The 16,182-nt window shown below is 42.2% G+C and overlaps 1 protein-coding gene and 1 long non-coding RNA gene across 2 annotated transcripts in view; one reads left to right on the forward strand and one right to left on the reverse strand.

Annotated features, from left to right (window-relative positions):
* LOC105240028 overlaps positions 1–4,904 on the reverse strand; it is a 93,272-nt gene extending 88,368 nt beyond the window's left edge. The window contains exon 1 of the mRNA XM_034645796.1: positions 4,781–4,904. The gene's annotated coding sequence lies outside the window, so the exon portion shown is untranslated. The remainder of the gene's footprint in view (positions 1–4,780) is intronic.
* On the forward strand, positions 1,505–15,941 carry LOC117796724. The gene is made up of 3 exons (XR_004621374.1): positions 1,505–1,739; positions 13,870–14,169; positions 15,514–15,941. It is a non-coding gene; the product is annotated as an uncharacterized LOC117796724 (long non-coding RNA).
* Positions 15,942–16,182: the final 241 nt, after the last annotated feature.

The following is a 16,182-nucleotide window of genomic DNA, read 5'->3' on the forward strand; positions in this document are numbered from 1 at the left end:
AAGAAAGGGGACAAAAATATTTGAGTTGCTCACAAGACAAATCAAAGTTTGGGGAAAAGGAGGTGCCTAAGGAGAAGTTTTAGAAATTTTGACATGTGTTATGTGATACAGTTCTCTGGTCCCTGTCTCTTTAAGAAACATCTAAATAAAAAATAAACTCCAAATGGATGAAAGACCTCAATGTGAGACAGGAATCCATCAAAATTCTAGAGGAGAACATAGGGCAACAACTTCTATGACATCGGCCAGAGCAACCTTTTTCACGACACATCTCCAAAGGCAAGAGAAATAAAAGATAAAATGAACTTATGGGACTTTATCAGGATAAAGAGCTTCTGCACAGCCAAGGAAACAGTCAAAAAAACTAAGAGACAGCCCACGGAATGGGAGAATATATTTGCAAAGGACACCACAGATAAAGGACTGGTATCCAAGATCTACAAAGAACTTCTCAAACTCAATACACGAGAAACAAATAAACAAATCATAAAATGGGCAGAAGATATGAACAGACACTTTTCCAATGAAGACATACAAATGGCTAACAGACACATGAAAAAATGTTCAAAATCATTAGCCATCAGGGAAATTCAAATCAAAACCACACTGAGATACCACCTTACGCCAGTTAGAATGGCAAAGATAGACAAGGCAAGAAACAACAATTGTTGGAGAGGATGTGGAGAAAGGGGATCCCTCCTACATTGTTGGTGGGAATGCAAGTTGGTACAGCCACTCTGGAAAACAGTGTGGAGGTCCCTTAAAAAGTTAAAAATTGAACTACCCTATGACCCAGCCATTGCACTACTGGGTGTTTACCCCAAAGATACAGACGTAGTAAAGAGAAGGGCCATATGCACCCCAATGTTCATAGCTGNGGGGGAATGAAACATGAGAGACTATGGACTGTGAGAGGCAAACTGAGGACTTCAGAGGGGAGGGGGTGGGGGAATGGGATAGACTGGTGATGGGTAGTAGGGAGGGCACGTATTGCATGGTGCACTGGGTGTTATACGCAACTAATGAAGCATCAAACTTTACATCGGAATCTGGGGATGTACTGTATGGTGATTAACACAATATAATAAAATAAAATTTAAAAAAAACAAAAAAAACANAAATTTAAAAAAAACAAAAAAAACAAAAAAAACACTATTTTCAAAGATTATTTTGGAATGAAATTTGTGTTTCTTTTGAATGTGACACCATGCCGAGGATGGTCCTAATGGCAGCCAGTTAATGTCCAAGTGTCAATTTATACATAATATTTATGATATAAATATTATTTTATCTGAAAGACTTATAGATGTATTATATATAATAGTTAAAGCTCACAATACACACGCAACATACAATATCTACGTATACACTGATAATACATCATTTGAGACATGCAATATGCAATGATCACACTACATCAAATATACGTGTGTGAGAGAGAGAGGGAAAGCTTCGCACTTAAGGTAGGTCAAACGCATGCGCAATCAGGCGTGGCTGGCTGACACTCAAGTGAAAGTGAAAAAAACGTCTCTTGGAGGTAAATTAAGAGGGTTTTTTTTTTAAGCGATCCTGGAATCAGGTTTGTGGGTGACTGTGGCTCTCGGGTGCTCATTTGCAGCAAAGGAGGAAAGGCAGATGATTGCGTAAAGGTATGAAAACACAGCACCGGCACAGAAGAGGAAAGTACGAGAGGAAAACAACCAAAACAACCGAGGATAGTAAATAATAGGGCAGAGCCGGTAAGTTGCCAGAGCAACGGGGTGGGGGGAGGGGTGGGGGCGTGAGCTGTGGTGGAGCAGGCTTCACTTTTGCCGGGGGCTGGACACTTTCTGTCGCCTTACAGTGGATCTGTTTATCCCTGCATCAGGCTGAGTTCAAAGCGCAGCTATTCACTGTACACACTCAGACCAGACATTTTTCCTGTCGATTGATAGAATTATACTGAAGAGTTAGGAAGTCTTGAATATGTCACATTTTGCAGTGTGCATCATCCTGATGTCTTTCTTGACTTCTTTCTGCCTCAATCTCCTCTGCTCATTAACCTCCCTGGTCCTTCACTGGTGCAAACCAATTCCTTCCTTTTATGGAGTAGTTTGGAAATCAACTTTTGTTATAACATGTCCCTAGGATCTGTCTTTCCCCCCCACTCCACCTCACCCCCCAGTGTGATTTATGGGTTTTTCTTCCCCCCAAGAGGGAATTCTTGCAAATAAAAGTTTTTTCATCACCTCCATAATTAATCGTGCAATGAATATATTTTTTTGTGTAGTGGGGTAATATTTAGATATTTATGTGGGTTTTTTAAAAATTCTTTTTACTTATCTCCTTTTTCCCACCATTCAAGGAATGTTAGGTTTTTTAGAGCTCAAGATACAGAGATGATACAGGGTGAACAACTAAATGCTTAACTTTTAAGCTCTTGAAAATAATTTTGTAAAGTCCATAGCAGAGAAAAAGGTCTTAAAAGCTATGGCTTTCAATTACAAGAGCAAGGCACTTGAGAGAGAAACATGTTTTGTTTTGTTTTGTTTTGTTTTAATCCCCAAAGTCTGGCTTGAAATATCCAGAGCCAACACCTAAAGGACCAAGTACATAATATTTATACCATAACCACAGAGAGCAGTATGTGATGTCATAAAAGGCATGTCCCGCTCTGGAGATAGTTTGGCCAAGCCCACGGGAAAGCAGGAATTGTGGGGGATGTGCTGAGGGCTCTGTCTCTGGTGGGGCTGGTGGGGCCTGGTGCTGCTGCTCCTTCCCAGAAGGCCAAGTCTCTAGGAGAGCAGAATAAGCTTAAAATACATTTGAGACATTCCAGAACAAATAGTACCATTGCCTGGCTTCATAGACAATCTGAATGACTCAACCTCTGAGAGCACCCTTATGTCTGCCTGAGCAAGATGAAGATCAGGGCTGGGCTGAGGGACTCTCACACAGTGTCTCTCTCTCTCTCTCTCTTTAAAGATTACTTATTTATTTTAGAGAGAGAGCACAAGCAGGGGGAGCGGCAGGCAGAGGAGAGGGAGAAGCAGATTCCTTGCTGAGCAGAGAGCCAATGTGGAGCTCGATCCCAGAGATCATGACCTGAGCTGAAGACAGACACTTAACTGACTGAGCCACCCAGGCATCCCTCTCACACAGCCTCTTCCCCAATATGATGCAGGGGAAGGAGCTGGAATTGCCAGGCTCCTTGAGAGGGAACGGGAAAAGCTGAGGCCACCAGATGCATCTTTGTGGTTAGGACAAGGAAGATACAGAACTGAGATGTGACAACTTGGGCCCAAGGCAGGGATCAGCAGGGACAGAGAACAGTGCCCAGGGCCTGAAGGGATCAGTCGCAAAGGTCAACACAGAAAGAGACATCCATGGTCCGAGCACACTTAATGCCACAATTTCACACAAGCACCCCTCAAACTCATAGGCCGTCTAGGAGCAACAGAACTAGAACTGTATGGGTTGGAGGGTTAATCCGAGTTGCTCATAAGAGACTGAGCTTTAAAGAGAGTGAGTTATCAGGATACAAGTGAAAATGGAGGCTCGTGAGCTAAGCTGGAATCAGTTACAGAGAAATTGTTACAATGTGTATATAAGCCATCCCGTGCTAACACAAAGTTTGCACTCCCAAATCTTTTGGAAGAGTTACCTGGCAGCAGCTACTAAAATTAAAAATACACAAACCCTTTTACACGGCAATCCCAATTTTAGGATTCTATCTTTTAAAAGCTAAAGAACTAGAATGCAAAGAGATGTGTATAAATATTTGACAATATTTATAGTGTCAAAAAACTGGAAATAGCTTGAAAAATGAGGATGGGATAAAAAAATTACATTTCCAAAGCCTGAAATATTTTGTAGCAATTAATATGTTGATATATATTACTTTTAAAAGATTTTATTTATTTGAGACAGAGAGAGACAGCATGAGGGGGGCAGAGGGGTAGAAAGAGAGGGAGAAACAGACTCCTCACTGAGCGTGGAGCCCAACACCAGCCTCGGTCCCAGGACCCCACGACCATGACCCAAGCCTAAGGCAGACCCTTAACCAACTGAGCCACCCAGGCGCCCCAAGTTATAGTGTATCTGTTATCTTACTTTTGTTAAAAATGGGGGTCGTTATGTGTGTTATTATAAAAATGGAAAATGATACATCAAACTGTCAACAGTAGCTCTTTAACAGGTAGTTTTGAAGGAGGAAAGAACACTTATTTTTTCTTTATGGACTTCGATATTGTTTGACTTGAAACAAGGAGCATGTTCTAATTTTCTGATGTATCTTAAGCAAGAAAACAGAAATGTGAAAAGAAAAAATAGATATGAGAAAGGGAAAAAGTCCCCTGAGTTTAGCACTAAATTTCAAATTATACTTTCAGAAGTGCCCATAAAAAAGTGTGTATCATTCTGAAAGATTAGACTTTCACTTCTCTCCTGCCTGCCTTCCCTTAACTCTGCACCTCTGGTCAAAGTGATGAAATATAGTGACACGGTGGGGAGGGGGAGGGGGGAAGTGCCTTAAAATAAATCATTCACATTGTTGAATATACTAAAGAATTAAGATATGATCTGGACTGTTTCTGCGTCCTAATTTTCAAGTCCCACTTTCAGCCGGGGGAGTCGAAGTTCCCTTTCCCTGCTAATACCCCTTACTCTGAGAGCTTCTCTACCTGCCCCCCACTCTCTCTGTACCCCATGCCCGCACACCTTCCTGTTTCCCATACTACCCACATTCACACCCCCCCCCATCGCCTAGTCTCTGACCTAAACATATTTTATTGCTGCCTACCTTCAGGCTTCCTCATTCCCCTTCCTCAGGGTCCTCTTTTGTTTTCGAGAACACATTCGGCTTGGAGCACCCAGCTGGCTCAGTCAGTAGAGCACGTGACTCTCGATCTCGGGGTTGTGACTTGGAGCCCCACACTGGGTGTAGAGCTTACTTAGAGAGAGAACACATGGGACATCATAACTTAATTCTGGGAGGCATTTACCTATTGGATGGAGCACTGATGGGGCACCTGGAATCCATACCAGGTGATTTTTCACGCAAATCACCTCAGCCTCAGACACGGGATCAAGGGAGGGGGCGGGGCTGGCTGGGCTGGGCCCCTTTCTAACCACAGGTCAAGTATGGAGTGTTCCAGGCTGTGTGGGAGAGGAAAGGTGAAGATTAAGGGGAGTCTGAGAAGAGATTCGAATGATGACTGAGCTCAAGGAGTTGATGGGATGGTTTGTCAACCTAAAAGAGGAAGAGCGAAGAACCAAGAAATAAGAGTGTCCACAGAGATTCAGCAGTTAAATTGAGAAGTGCCGCGTCCACTCGGACCTTCTTTCTTGCGGGTCAGCGCATGTCACTGGGCTCCAGAAATGTTCTTAAAATGTCAGAGTCCAGAAGGACAAATGTGGGGGGTCCTCAAGAGGAGCTTTCAAAGGGGTGTCCATCGGATAGAAATATGTGTGTATGCTTGACTATATTTTCCACTTCGTGACTTAACTTAGGATAAAAAGTACAAAGTTAGCATTGCATTTTTTCCAAAAGTATATTTAATATTCCAACAGTCATTCTGATCTACTTAAATCCAGAATCATTTCTGATGTGATGACGGGCAATGGGAAGAGTTGGGTCTCCAGGATTTTGTGTCCCACCAAGAAGTCTAAGAATTAAGTAGATCAGTGTTTTCTGGGCAAAATATTAGCAATGCATTGGAAGGTGTTGGCTGGAAGCAGGGCCAAATGAGGCAGGAGGCCGTGCAGCCCGTGATGGACTTGGTACCACCGGGCTCCTTTTTAATGATGAAACCACCCTGAAGGTATTTAACTCACTTCAAGAATTGATGATGCAAAGCAAATGACCTATTTAATGCTTAATCCCCTGAGCCACGACTGCTGCTCAGCATTCTGAAGCAGCCCGGAGGACCTGAACCAGACTACTCATGAGGAAGTAGGTAAACAACCCCCACCCACAATGCCGGTCCCCTACACAGAAGTGAGAGTAAGTTCCAACTTGGGTGGAAGTGCTTGGTGCCAAGGCCTTTGGCCTCTTCCTGCCCCTGTTAAGCAACCCAGGGACACACGATCTAGTGTCGTGGCAATAACTCTCACAACAGCGGGAGGAAGGCCAGAGAAGACCAAAACCTTCAAACAGAAGCTCCGGAGCAGAACTGGGAGGGAGAGGGAGAAGTGAGGCAATTGCCCTGGGCCTACTGGGCTGGTGACTCAGCGCACGAGCCAGCGAGGAGCCTGCAATTCTGGAAGAGTCAGGGTTGAAGCCACCATGGGGGGCAGGGAGCGGGGTGTAGTAGTGCGGGGGAAGAGGGTAGGCGATCGCGTCCAGAAAAAGTGCGTGCTCCAGCAGGCAAAGATAGAGACGGAAGGCTTCTCCACCAAGGACACTCTGGTTTCTCTGTCCAGATCTCTGGTTAAACGCTGTAAAAAAGAAAATGCCCAGCAGGTGGCAGCACCAGATAACCGGAATAAAACCAGAGCCGACTGCCACACTAGGGTGCGTCTTGCACACGTCGCACTGTAACTTTCTGCAGTGGGAATTTATTTGGCGATTAGCGGAGGACGAGGAGACATCCAGTTCATCTTGGTATTCCCAGCACCAAGCACAGTGCCTGGCACGTGCGGAGTGTATTTGTTGATTGGATGGATCAATGAATGAATGGATGAGTAAATACAAAAATTTGGGGGGAGGAAGTGCCTGGGTGGGACTCTTGGTTTTGGCTCAGGTCACGATCTCAGGGTCGTGACATCGAGCCCGCCCCCTGTCGGGCTCCACGCTGGGCCTGAGTCTGCTTCAGATTCTCTCTCTCTCTCCCTCTGCTCGTTGCTCCCCCCTCACCCGCTCTCTCTCAAATAAATAAATAAATAAATAAATAAATAAATAAATAAATATCGAAATTTCCCCTCAACTAGAAAAAAGTCATCAGAAGTGGTCCAATTCCCTTCTTCTCATCCCATTACTGTTATTATCATGTTAATTACAAATTTAATTAGTTTAAGTAATAATAATAAAACACCATACTTTAGATTAATTCTCTTCTTACCCTTTTACCAACCTACATTCTTATTCTCTGCTTAATTTAATTTTCCCTATCTCTTCTGGAGACTTTTAAAAATCACAGGGGTTTAAAAAAAAAAAACTGAGATTAGAGATACAACAGCTAAAATTCCAGCTTAAAAGAATTCACCTATGTTTGGACGTTGGTGTTTGTAAGGAAGGCAAAAGACAATTGTTCTTTGGTTAGTTGTATTTTTTAAGCCAATGACTTCTTTGCCAACTGTGCTTATTTTGAATTTTATTCGCAAATACCCCCCTTTTTTTTTAACTGGCCCTCTCTCATATATGCTATTGCACTATGGCTTGTGGTTTTTTAGAATCCTTGCTTACTACTCATACTTTAAGATACTAAAAACAAAAAGCCAAAATAAACTAATATGTACTGGGAGTTCACTGTACACCAAGCACTGTGCTATGCTGGGTTCGAGTGGCGACTTTCTATCACTCTTTAGATGGATAAAAAAGTCCTCACCCTTTGTTGACCCAGGGACACAAAATGGCCACGTTGGACACCAACATAAGACCTTCCATATCTACCCATATGAGGGATGGCCAGACTTTCCCTAAAAGCAAATGGCAAGACCTTTGCTAATAAATTAATGGTGGTTAGCAACCCCGAGTTGGAGCACGACGAGCTGTCTATGCATACATCTGAGTTCTCTGAGGGCAGGAATGTTACCTTATATATTTTCATATCCCCCGCACCTCACCAAGAGTCTGGCATATTTCAAGCCCTTGATAAATATTTACTGAATGTGTGGAGACTATCAAGACATATCTCACTTACAATGGTACTTGAACCTAAGCCATGTTCTCAGCAGAAGAAAAGAATGGAAAAGCAGATCATGGGAGTCATTATTCAGCACACTCATAAGAATGGGCCCAGAACCAAAAAGGTTAGATAGCATCATCTAGAACTGGTGACACCCTTGATTATCTTTCCCATCTTAGGAACTCCTATCCTCCCCCTGTTCATCTCTGTTACACCTAGTCATCTTACTACAGCTTTTACACCTTTATTACATATTAAACGCAACTTCCCTGAGCTCACAGAGCCCATGTGTGTCCTTCTCGTCCCTGAGGATGAGAGTTCTACAGCATGGTTAGTCTCCCTAACTACGATACTAGGAATATTGTATCCTAAAAACAATTATCTTAAATATTAATGGTCCCCAGCATTAGACTTAATTCCTATTCCCTTTTCATTCTGCGTGCTTTCCTGAGCATTCTCATCCCCACCCATCATTTCTGTATCAGTAACTCCAGATCTTTAGCTGTAATTTAGATTTGCCTCCTGAATTCCAGGTCCATGCATACAACTATTTACCTACTATACATCTCTACCTAGACGTTCCACAGCTATTAAACATATCCTATCATAGAACAAATTCAGGAGCTTCTGGTTTAACATGGCAGATGGAGCATATCCACTTACCTTTTTCCCAAAAACCACACTAAAACCATGGTAAAGAAGTAAAAGGGTGTGGACATCCCCAACCCAACCCAACAGAGCGAGTAAGTTGGAAGCCACGAGAGGAATAGATTCCAACAAAGTTCTGAAAGTCAGGAGGTGGGGAAGAGCGGTGACTGGTGATCAGAGCAGAATGACCTCCAGCCTAGAACAGCCGATAATGAGACTACGGCCAATGAAGGAGTCACCCTGTCTGGAATAAACCCAGAAATGAGTCAAGACTCCAGAGACTGATTGACTTGAGACTTCAGAGCCTGCAGAAGGCAAGAGTGAGAAACGAGCAGAAGACAAACGGAAGTACTTGAGTACCTTCGGAAATAGGGAGCGTGACATTGCATCCATAAGACAAAAGCAGGATGAAAGATATGAGTGCTCAAACTTCATGTTTTTCCACCAATCTGCTTCTGTTTCTGTACCTCTTATCTTGAGGAACACCACCATTATCTATCCAGATTCCCACACCAGAAAGTTGGAAGTGATTTATTCTTCCCTCTCCTTTTGCCTCATTCAGTAAACTAAGGGTTGATTCTATCTCCTAAATCTCTCTTTTCCCATGTCTGTCATAGACCTATTATGTCTTTCCTGGATTCTCTCACAACTTGAATTCTGTTCTTTCTGATTCTAGCTTGAAGCCTTCCCAAACCATTCTCCAAGATCCTATAATTCGTACTGAGCCCAGCATCCAGCACATAGTAATCCCCCCTTCCCTGGGGCTTCACTTTCTGCATTTCAGTTACCCATGGAGGGTCATCCGTGGTCCAGAAGCAGATGATCCTCCTACCAGTGAAAATTCTCAGAAGGTCATTAATGACCTAACTCTACGTCACAGCACCTACCTCATTCATCTCACTTCATCTCATCACTTAGGCATTTTACCATCTGACATCATCACAAGAAGCAGGAGGAGTACAGTATGATAAGCTACTTTGGAGACAAAGACAGACCATATTCACATAACTTTTATTAGTGTATTGTTATAACTGTTCTATTTTATTCTCGGTTATTGTTGTTAATCTCTTACTGTGCCTCATTTACAAGTTACACTTTATCATAGGTATTTGGTATAGGAAAAAACATAGCATATACACGGTCGGGTACTATCCATGGTTTCAGGCATCCGCTGGGGGTCCTGGAATATATCCCTTGTGGGTAAGGTGGGGGGACCACTGTATGCCCTTCAACCAGTGAGTGCACAAGAACTGCTTTGGCTGAGTGGTATATCTGACCACACGTTCAGCCCCGAGTTTTCATTAACGTCATGCTTTGTTCTCTATATCCTAGTAATATGAATTTACGTTCTGTTCTTCCTCAAAATGCATCTCCTTCTAAAACCATGTGCTGGGGCACCTGGGTGGCACAGATGTTTAAGCACCGGACTCCTGATTTTAGCCTAGGTCATGATTTCAGGATTGTGGGATAGAGTCCCGTGTGGGGCTCTGAGCTCAGCCAGGGTCTGCTTGAGATTCTCTCCTCCCTCTGCCCCTCCCCCTGCTCGTGCTTGCTCTCCCTCTCTCTCTCTCTCTCTCAAATAAATAAATAAATAAAATCTTTAAAACAAAACAAAACAAAACCAAAAAACCCATGTGCTGTTATCTCTGCCTGGAACCCTTCTTCTCTTTGTTGGCATGGAAACCCCTTTCAGGCTCGGCTCAAGTGTTACTTCCTCTAAGGAAGTCCCCAAACTTCCCTGGACTGACGTGGGATCCTAGTCCTCATATGCCCTCTGTGTATCTCAGTTGCCTCCCACGACAGCACTTTTGTGTCAAACTGTAACTGTATGATCCCTGTTTCTCCAGACCAGACGGTAGGCTCTTTGAAGACAGGAAAACTAAAATCCTTTTAGCCTTGTATCCCTCGCACACATGTCCCATGAAAGAATGATCACACCACAGCAGAAGGAAACTCAAGAAACCATCCATATATCCCTGTCCTTGGGCCAATGAAGTATCATCATTCCCATTTTTTTAGTCGAGACAACTGAAACACAGAGATTAGTGACTTATTTAAGGTTGCAGAGCTGGTTTGTATGCATGGCGGGGCAGAGGCCGGGACGGGAGAAAGTGGTGTTCATAACTCATATCCTGGTTTCCTACCTTCTTACACAGTGACCCTTTCACTACATGGTGACCTCTTACTAATCTGTTTTGATTCTCTAGAAAAACTCAGTTGGCAAAAAGAAAGTATAAACAAAATGAACTCTTACCCAAACAGACAAGGGAATTGCTTTCTTTAAATAACAACAATTATTACATTATATTTTTCAGCGTAGCCCTGTTCTGAGCGAGGAGGGTGACCACTCTTTGAAATCATTCGTTTATTCATTAGGCACTATGTGCTGTATGTAATTTTTGGTTATAACGAGCTGACAAGCAAATGCTTTCATGGGTTATCACATTCAGTTCTTCTCCTCATTCTCTTATGGAGACTTCTGGTGCATACGCCAAAGGTGGCAAATGGGCCGAGTATTATCAGCGTGCTGACCAGACACAGCCATTTTGGTCCCTACCTCAGCACATTCTCAAATAGTCTACCATTACTTCACCACATTCTTGAGAGTATGCAAGTTTTCTTTATTTCAAGGAAGGATCTGTGTCTTCTGTTTCTTTTCTTTCTTTCTTTTTTTAGATGTTATTTATCTATTTGAGAGAGAGAGAACGCGCAAATGAGAGAGAGAGAGCACGCAAGGGGAGGGGCAGAGGGAGACACAGACTCCTCCCTGAGCAAGGAGCCCAACATGGGGCTCAATCCCAGGACTCCAGGATCATGTCCTGAGCTGAAGGCAGATGCCTAACCAACTGAGCCATCCAGGTGCCCTGTGTCTTCTGTTTCTTTTCTATCTCCCTTGGTGCCCTGACAAAGGGCACTGACTGTAATAGGTGCTCCAGCGGTAACTTGTTTACTTCATAAAGGAGATAAAAGGGAACTTGCAAATCACTCAGTGATTTTTTTTTTGTGCTTTCTTACCCATTTCCCTCCCTTGGACATTGTAATTTGATACCTCCTTCCCAGTCTACTTTGCCATTTTTTTAATAAACATTTATTTTAGAGAGAGAGAGTGCACATGAGTGGGAGGAGGGACAGGAGAGGGAGAGAATCCTCCAGCAGACTCTCCGCTGAGCATGGAGCCTGACATGGGGCTCAATCCCATGACCTGAGCTGAAACCAAGAGTCCGACACTTAACCAACTTAGCCATACAAATGCCCCTCTACTTTGCCATTTTATCACCTTAGGCCCACCATTAAAACAATGTAAATTTCCCAGATTCTGCTCTCCACCCTCCTCTCTGAGCACTTTCTCTGAACAATCTTATCCATTTAGCTTTATCATAACCTACGTGCAATGACTCCCAAATCTACAGTTCTAAAACCAATTTCTCCCAAAAACTATATCCCAATTTCTTTCTTTCTTTTTTTTTTTTTACGATTTCATTTATTTATTTGATAGTTAGAGAGAGCGCACGCACACAAGCTGGGGGAAGAGAAGGCAGAGGGAGAAGCAGACTCCCCGCTGAGCTGGGAGCCTGATGCAGGGCTCCATCCCAGGACCCCAGGATCATGACCTGAGCCAAGGGCATATGCTTAACTGACTGAGCCACCCAGGCACCCTGAAATATCCCAATTTCTAAGGGCCTCCCACACAATGCCACATGGATGGCCTGACATACTTTAAAAATAAGATGTCTAAAAAAAAAAGAAAGAAAAAATGGCTACTTTACCTAAACCCATTTTTTTATCTGTTAAAGATATCATCGTCCTCTCCAACATGATCCCGGAACCCCAGTCACAATTTGGGTTCCTCTGTCCTCTGTGCTATGTCTCCCACTGAGGTAGCTGAGATGTCTCCACACTCAAGAAATTCCCCTGTGGTTATGCCTCCAATACCTTCCCATATCCCCAGCTGTGATTTTCTAGTGGGGGCTGCCAAAACCAGCACCTCAGATGTCAGATCCAGTGACTGGTCCAAGAGATGGATACATGACCCAAACCCATCCATCAGTGCCCATCCCTGGACAAGTCCAAACTGGTCCAGAAGAAGACCCCATCTTATATAGACGCTCAGTTGGAAGAAGCAGCTGTGAGGATGATCCACAGGCATGGAGAGAGCTACTCTGTAGAAGAGAAGAATAAAGGCTACGTTCAAAGAGAGGATATGGAGGAAGAATGATCTGAGACCCTGATTCAATTGCCTGTACCTGGCTCTATTTCTGTCCTTCCCATTAAATGAACAAAAATCCAACTGAGTAAATTTGAAAATGTAATTGGCTTTATTTAATGATTCAGGAGTCAGGCAGCATCCCATCTAGCAACAGAAAGGAGCGTCTCCTCCCCCAAGCTGTAGAAAAGGAAAGGTTTTTAAAGGTGGAAAGGGGTCAAAAAGGGGAGATTATGACCAAAGAACACATTGCTTCAGGCAAGGTTGCCTTCCTAAAACAAATGGAAGGGGGTCTATCTGGCGGATTATCCCACTAGTGCTGACCAAGTAACTCCCTGTTGACTGGTTGAAGGTTACATTCCCGAGGGTTGAAACTGTAATTAGTTAGGTATTAAGTGAGTCAAGTTTCGCTAACATGGGGTTTAGCACAAGTGACTCCATTTGGGACCTGCTGTCTCCTTTCTGACATTCCCAACGTTAAGCTAGTAACCTAATTTTGCAAATAAATTCTCCTTTTTAACTTTTTGGTGAATCAAGTTGGGCTTCTGTCATTTACAAAATCCTAACTTAAGGCTTTTCTTCTTACCCTTTCCCCTGAACAGGTAGGTAAGCATTTAAGCAGTTGCCAAATCATGTGGATTCTACCTCCAAACATCCTTCATATATACCTCATTTTCCTCACCTTGTCCAGTTCCTAGGTTACATAATGGTTTCCTTACTATATTCCCAGACTTCAGTTTCACCTCCTCTGAACATTCTCCAACTGGTATCAAAGAATTTTCTAGAACTCACGCTGACTATGTCAGCCTTCTTTTCAATAACATTCAGGGGTTCCCTAGAACTCATAGAATAAAAATGAACCCGCTCAAACAGCCTCAAATACCCTATGACTTGATACTTGCTTTCTCCGCCAATTCATTTCTCCTAACATATCCTTCAACCAAACATGACTCTTCACCTATCACTAAACATTTCTTGAAGTTTCCTGCCCCTGTGGTTACCATTTTCTCTCCACTTATCAGAGATACAAATTCTACCCATTCTTAAGGTGTCAACTTCTTCACAAAACCTAAAATCTCTTAAATAGTAGCAAATTCTACATTTTCTTGGCATCTACAGCACTTTATACATCTGTCAAAGCACTTATGCTTTGTGCTATGGTTATTTTCATACATCTTATTTTCCTTTTAGGCTGTGCAGTTCCTTGAGGACGGGAACTCTTCTGTGTTAACCATTAATACTACAGTGTACCAGAATACGCCGTGCCAAAATATGCCAATTTGGCATATGCATAATTGTGGGCTAAAGGCAATTGAGAACCAGAAGATGCAGAAAAGCTACTCCCAAAGACAACTCTTATCACTTGAGAGACTCTTATCTGCATAAGAAGATAAACCTTATTTACCATATATTTCCTCCCCTCAATAGCCCATAATTTGCTTCCTCCTCCCAGAAGCTCGAAATCCCTTTTCCTCTTTTTCACCTAAGATGGTACGTAAACCTTAATCATCTGGCTACCTTGAGCTTTCATTTCTTTGTGAACTGCCATATACATACATACGTGTGTGTGTGTGTGTGTGTGTGTGTGTGTGTGTAATGAAATCCAGTTTTTTTCTCTTGTTAATCTTTTTTTTGCCAATTCAATTGGGAGGGTGGGCAGCCAGTGAACCTAGGAGAGTAGAGGGAAAAAAATTTTTTTCTTCTCTACAGTACTCAACATATTTTGTACCTAATAACTTCTTACCAAACACTAGATCTAGATATGACATGTAGATTTGAGCAGTGGGATTGTTTTTCCCCTAATCATTTCAAATTTTAATTCAGTATTGGAATTAATGCTTCCTATAAAATCTGTGAGACATTTATTAAGAAAGTCTAAGTAATTATACCATTTTTCCCTCATCATTTTCATAGACGTCCACTGTAAGAATAGTTCCACTTTAAATAAATTCTATAAGGAAACAATATCTGAGTCTATTCCACTAAGAAAAAAAAAGCAAAATTTAATCTTCCTGTCTTTCTTTCTTTCTTTCTTTCTTTCTTTCTTTCTTTCTTTCTTCCTAGACAATCAAAATGCAAGCTATGGCTTGGGTGTAATTATAGGTGCCAAACCAAAGTCAGCTTTTATTTACAACCCCTTTGCCAACTCAGCAGTCCTTCTCCTCCTCTCTGATGTGTGCAGACTGCACCCGAACCGGTTTGAGTCACGTTATTTGTATGCCATTAAAATGGGGCATTTGATAGCATCTGCTCCCTTGCTCCAGCTCAAATCATGAATGGGGTTCCTCTCCCTTCCCTTAGTCACCAGCTTTTGAATATTTACAATCTGTGATAGTACAAAGAAATGGATTTCTAACTCTAAGCAGTCTATAGTTGAAGGAGGGAGGCCAAAAGGGAAGAAAAAAATGAAGTGAACGCCTAATAATAATGGGTTTTCTGTGAGTTGGGAGTGAGCTATAGAAGATGAGAGAGAAAAAGAATGAGGATAGATAGATGACTAAGAGAAATGAAAGTTTACAAAGAAAGCTAAATACTTGCTTATGGATAAACAGGAGGACAAGAAATAGCATTGTGCCTTTTCTGTAATAGGTACTCAATAGCCATTTATATAATTTGGACAACACTTGAAAGACAGGACTTTCTCAGCACTGAGAAGAAATGAGGAAAAACTATTCTTGAAGGCCATGGTAACTTTAAGACCATGAGAGGATGTATTTAAATGGTTTGGCCAGAAATTGTTTAAGTCCCTATCCTCATGCAATTCTATATAAACTGAGATTTATAGTCTTTGGTTCCAGGTATTTACAGCTTGAATCTTTATCCATATTTTTGCAGATGAACTGCGTTGAAAACGTGTTTTTAGACTACCTAATCCTGGTTTTTCAACCAAGCAGAGCCATTCAGCCAACCCCACTTTTGCTAGGTTAGCAAGGTTATTAAGAACTGAAGCAAACCTGATCAACTGGATTTTGAGTCCCGAGCCTAGTTGGCCAAGGAGAGTAGACAGATGTTCCTGATAGAGTCGAAGAATATGTAGGCAACTGATCCAATACAGATTCAAAGTGTTGGGATATTGGAGTGTAAATTGCCTCAGATTTGTGGTCAGGATAACACAAGTTTGAATCTTGGTTCTCTTGTGCAGACTTTGAACAAATCACTCAATTTCCCTACAATTCCTTTTCCTGTGATTTTTGAATGAAACACCCTATTTCTCTCCGATTTGACTTCTTGTAAAAAATTGGAATATAAAATTATTGTGAAAATTAAACCAAACAATGTGTGTGAAAGTATTTTATAGTTAGCAAAGTGTTAAGTAAATGTAAGGTATGAATTTTAGGTTATGGTCTTGTTAACATTATGATTAAGAAATGGTTTCTATTAGTTTCTGAAAACAGGGGAGTCATGTACAACATATGTTAGCAGGATAAGCCGTTCACTCATTCAACACTAATTCACATGCTTATTGATGGCCTACTATGTGCGAGGTGTGTTTTGAGTGCTGGA

This window comes from Ailuropoda melanoleuca, chromosome 16 (genome assembly GCF_002007445.2).
Source record: "Ailuropoda melanoleuca isolate Jingjing chromosome 16, ASM200744v2, whole genome shotgun sequence".
Classification (NCBI taxonomy): domain Eukaryota; kingdom Metazoa; phylum Chordata; class Mammalia; order Carnivora; family Ursidae; genus Ailuropoda; species Ailuropoda melanoleuca.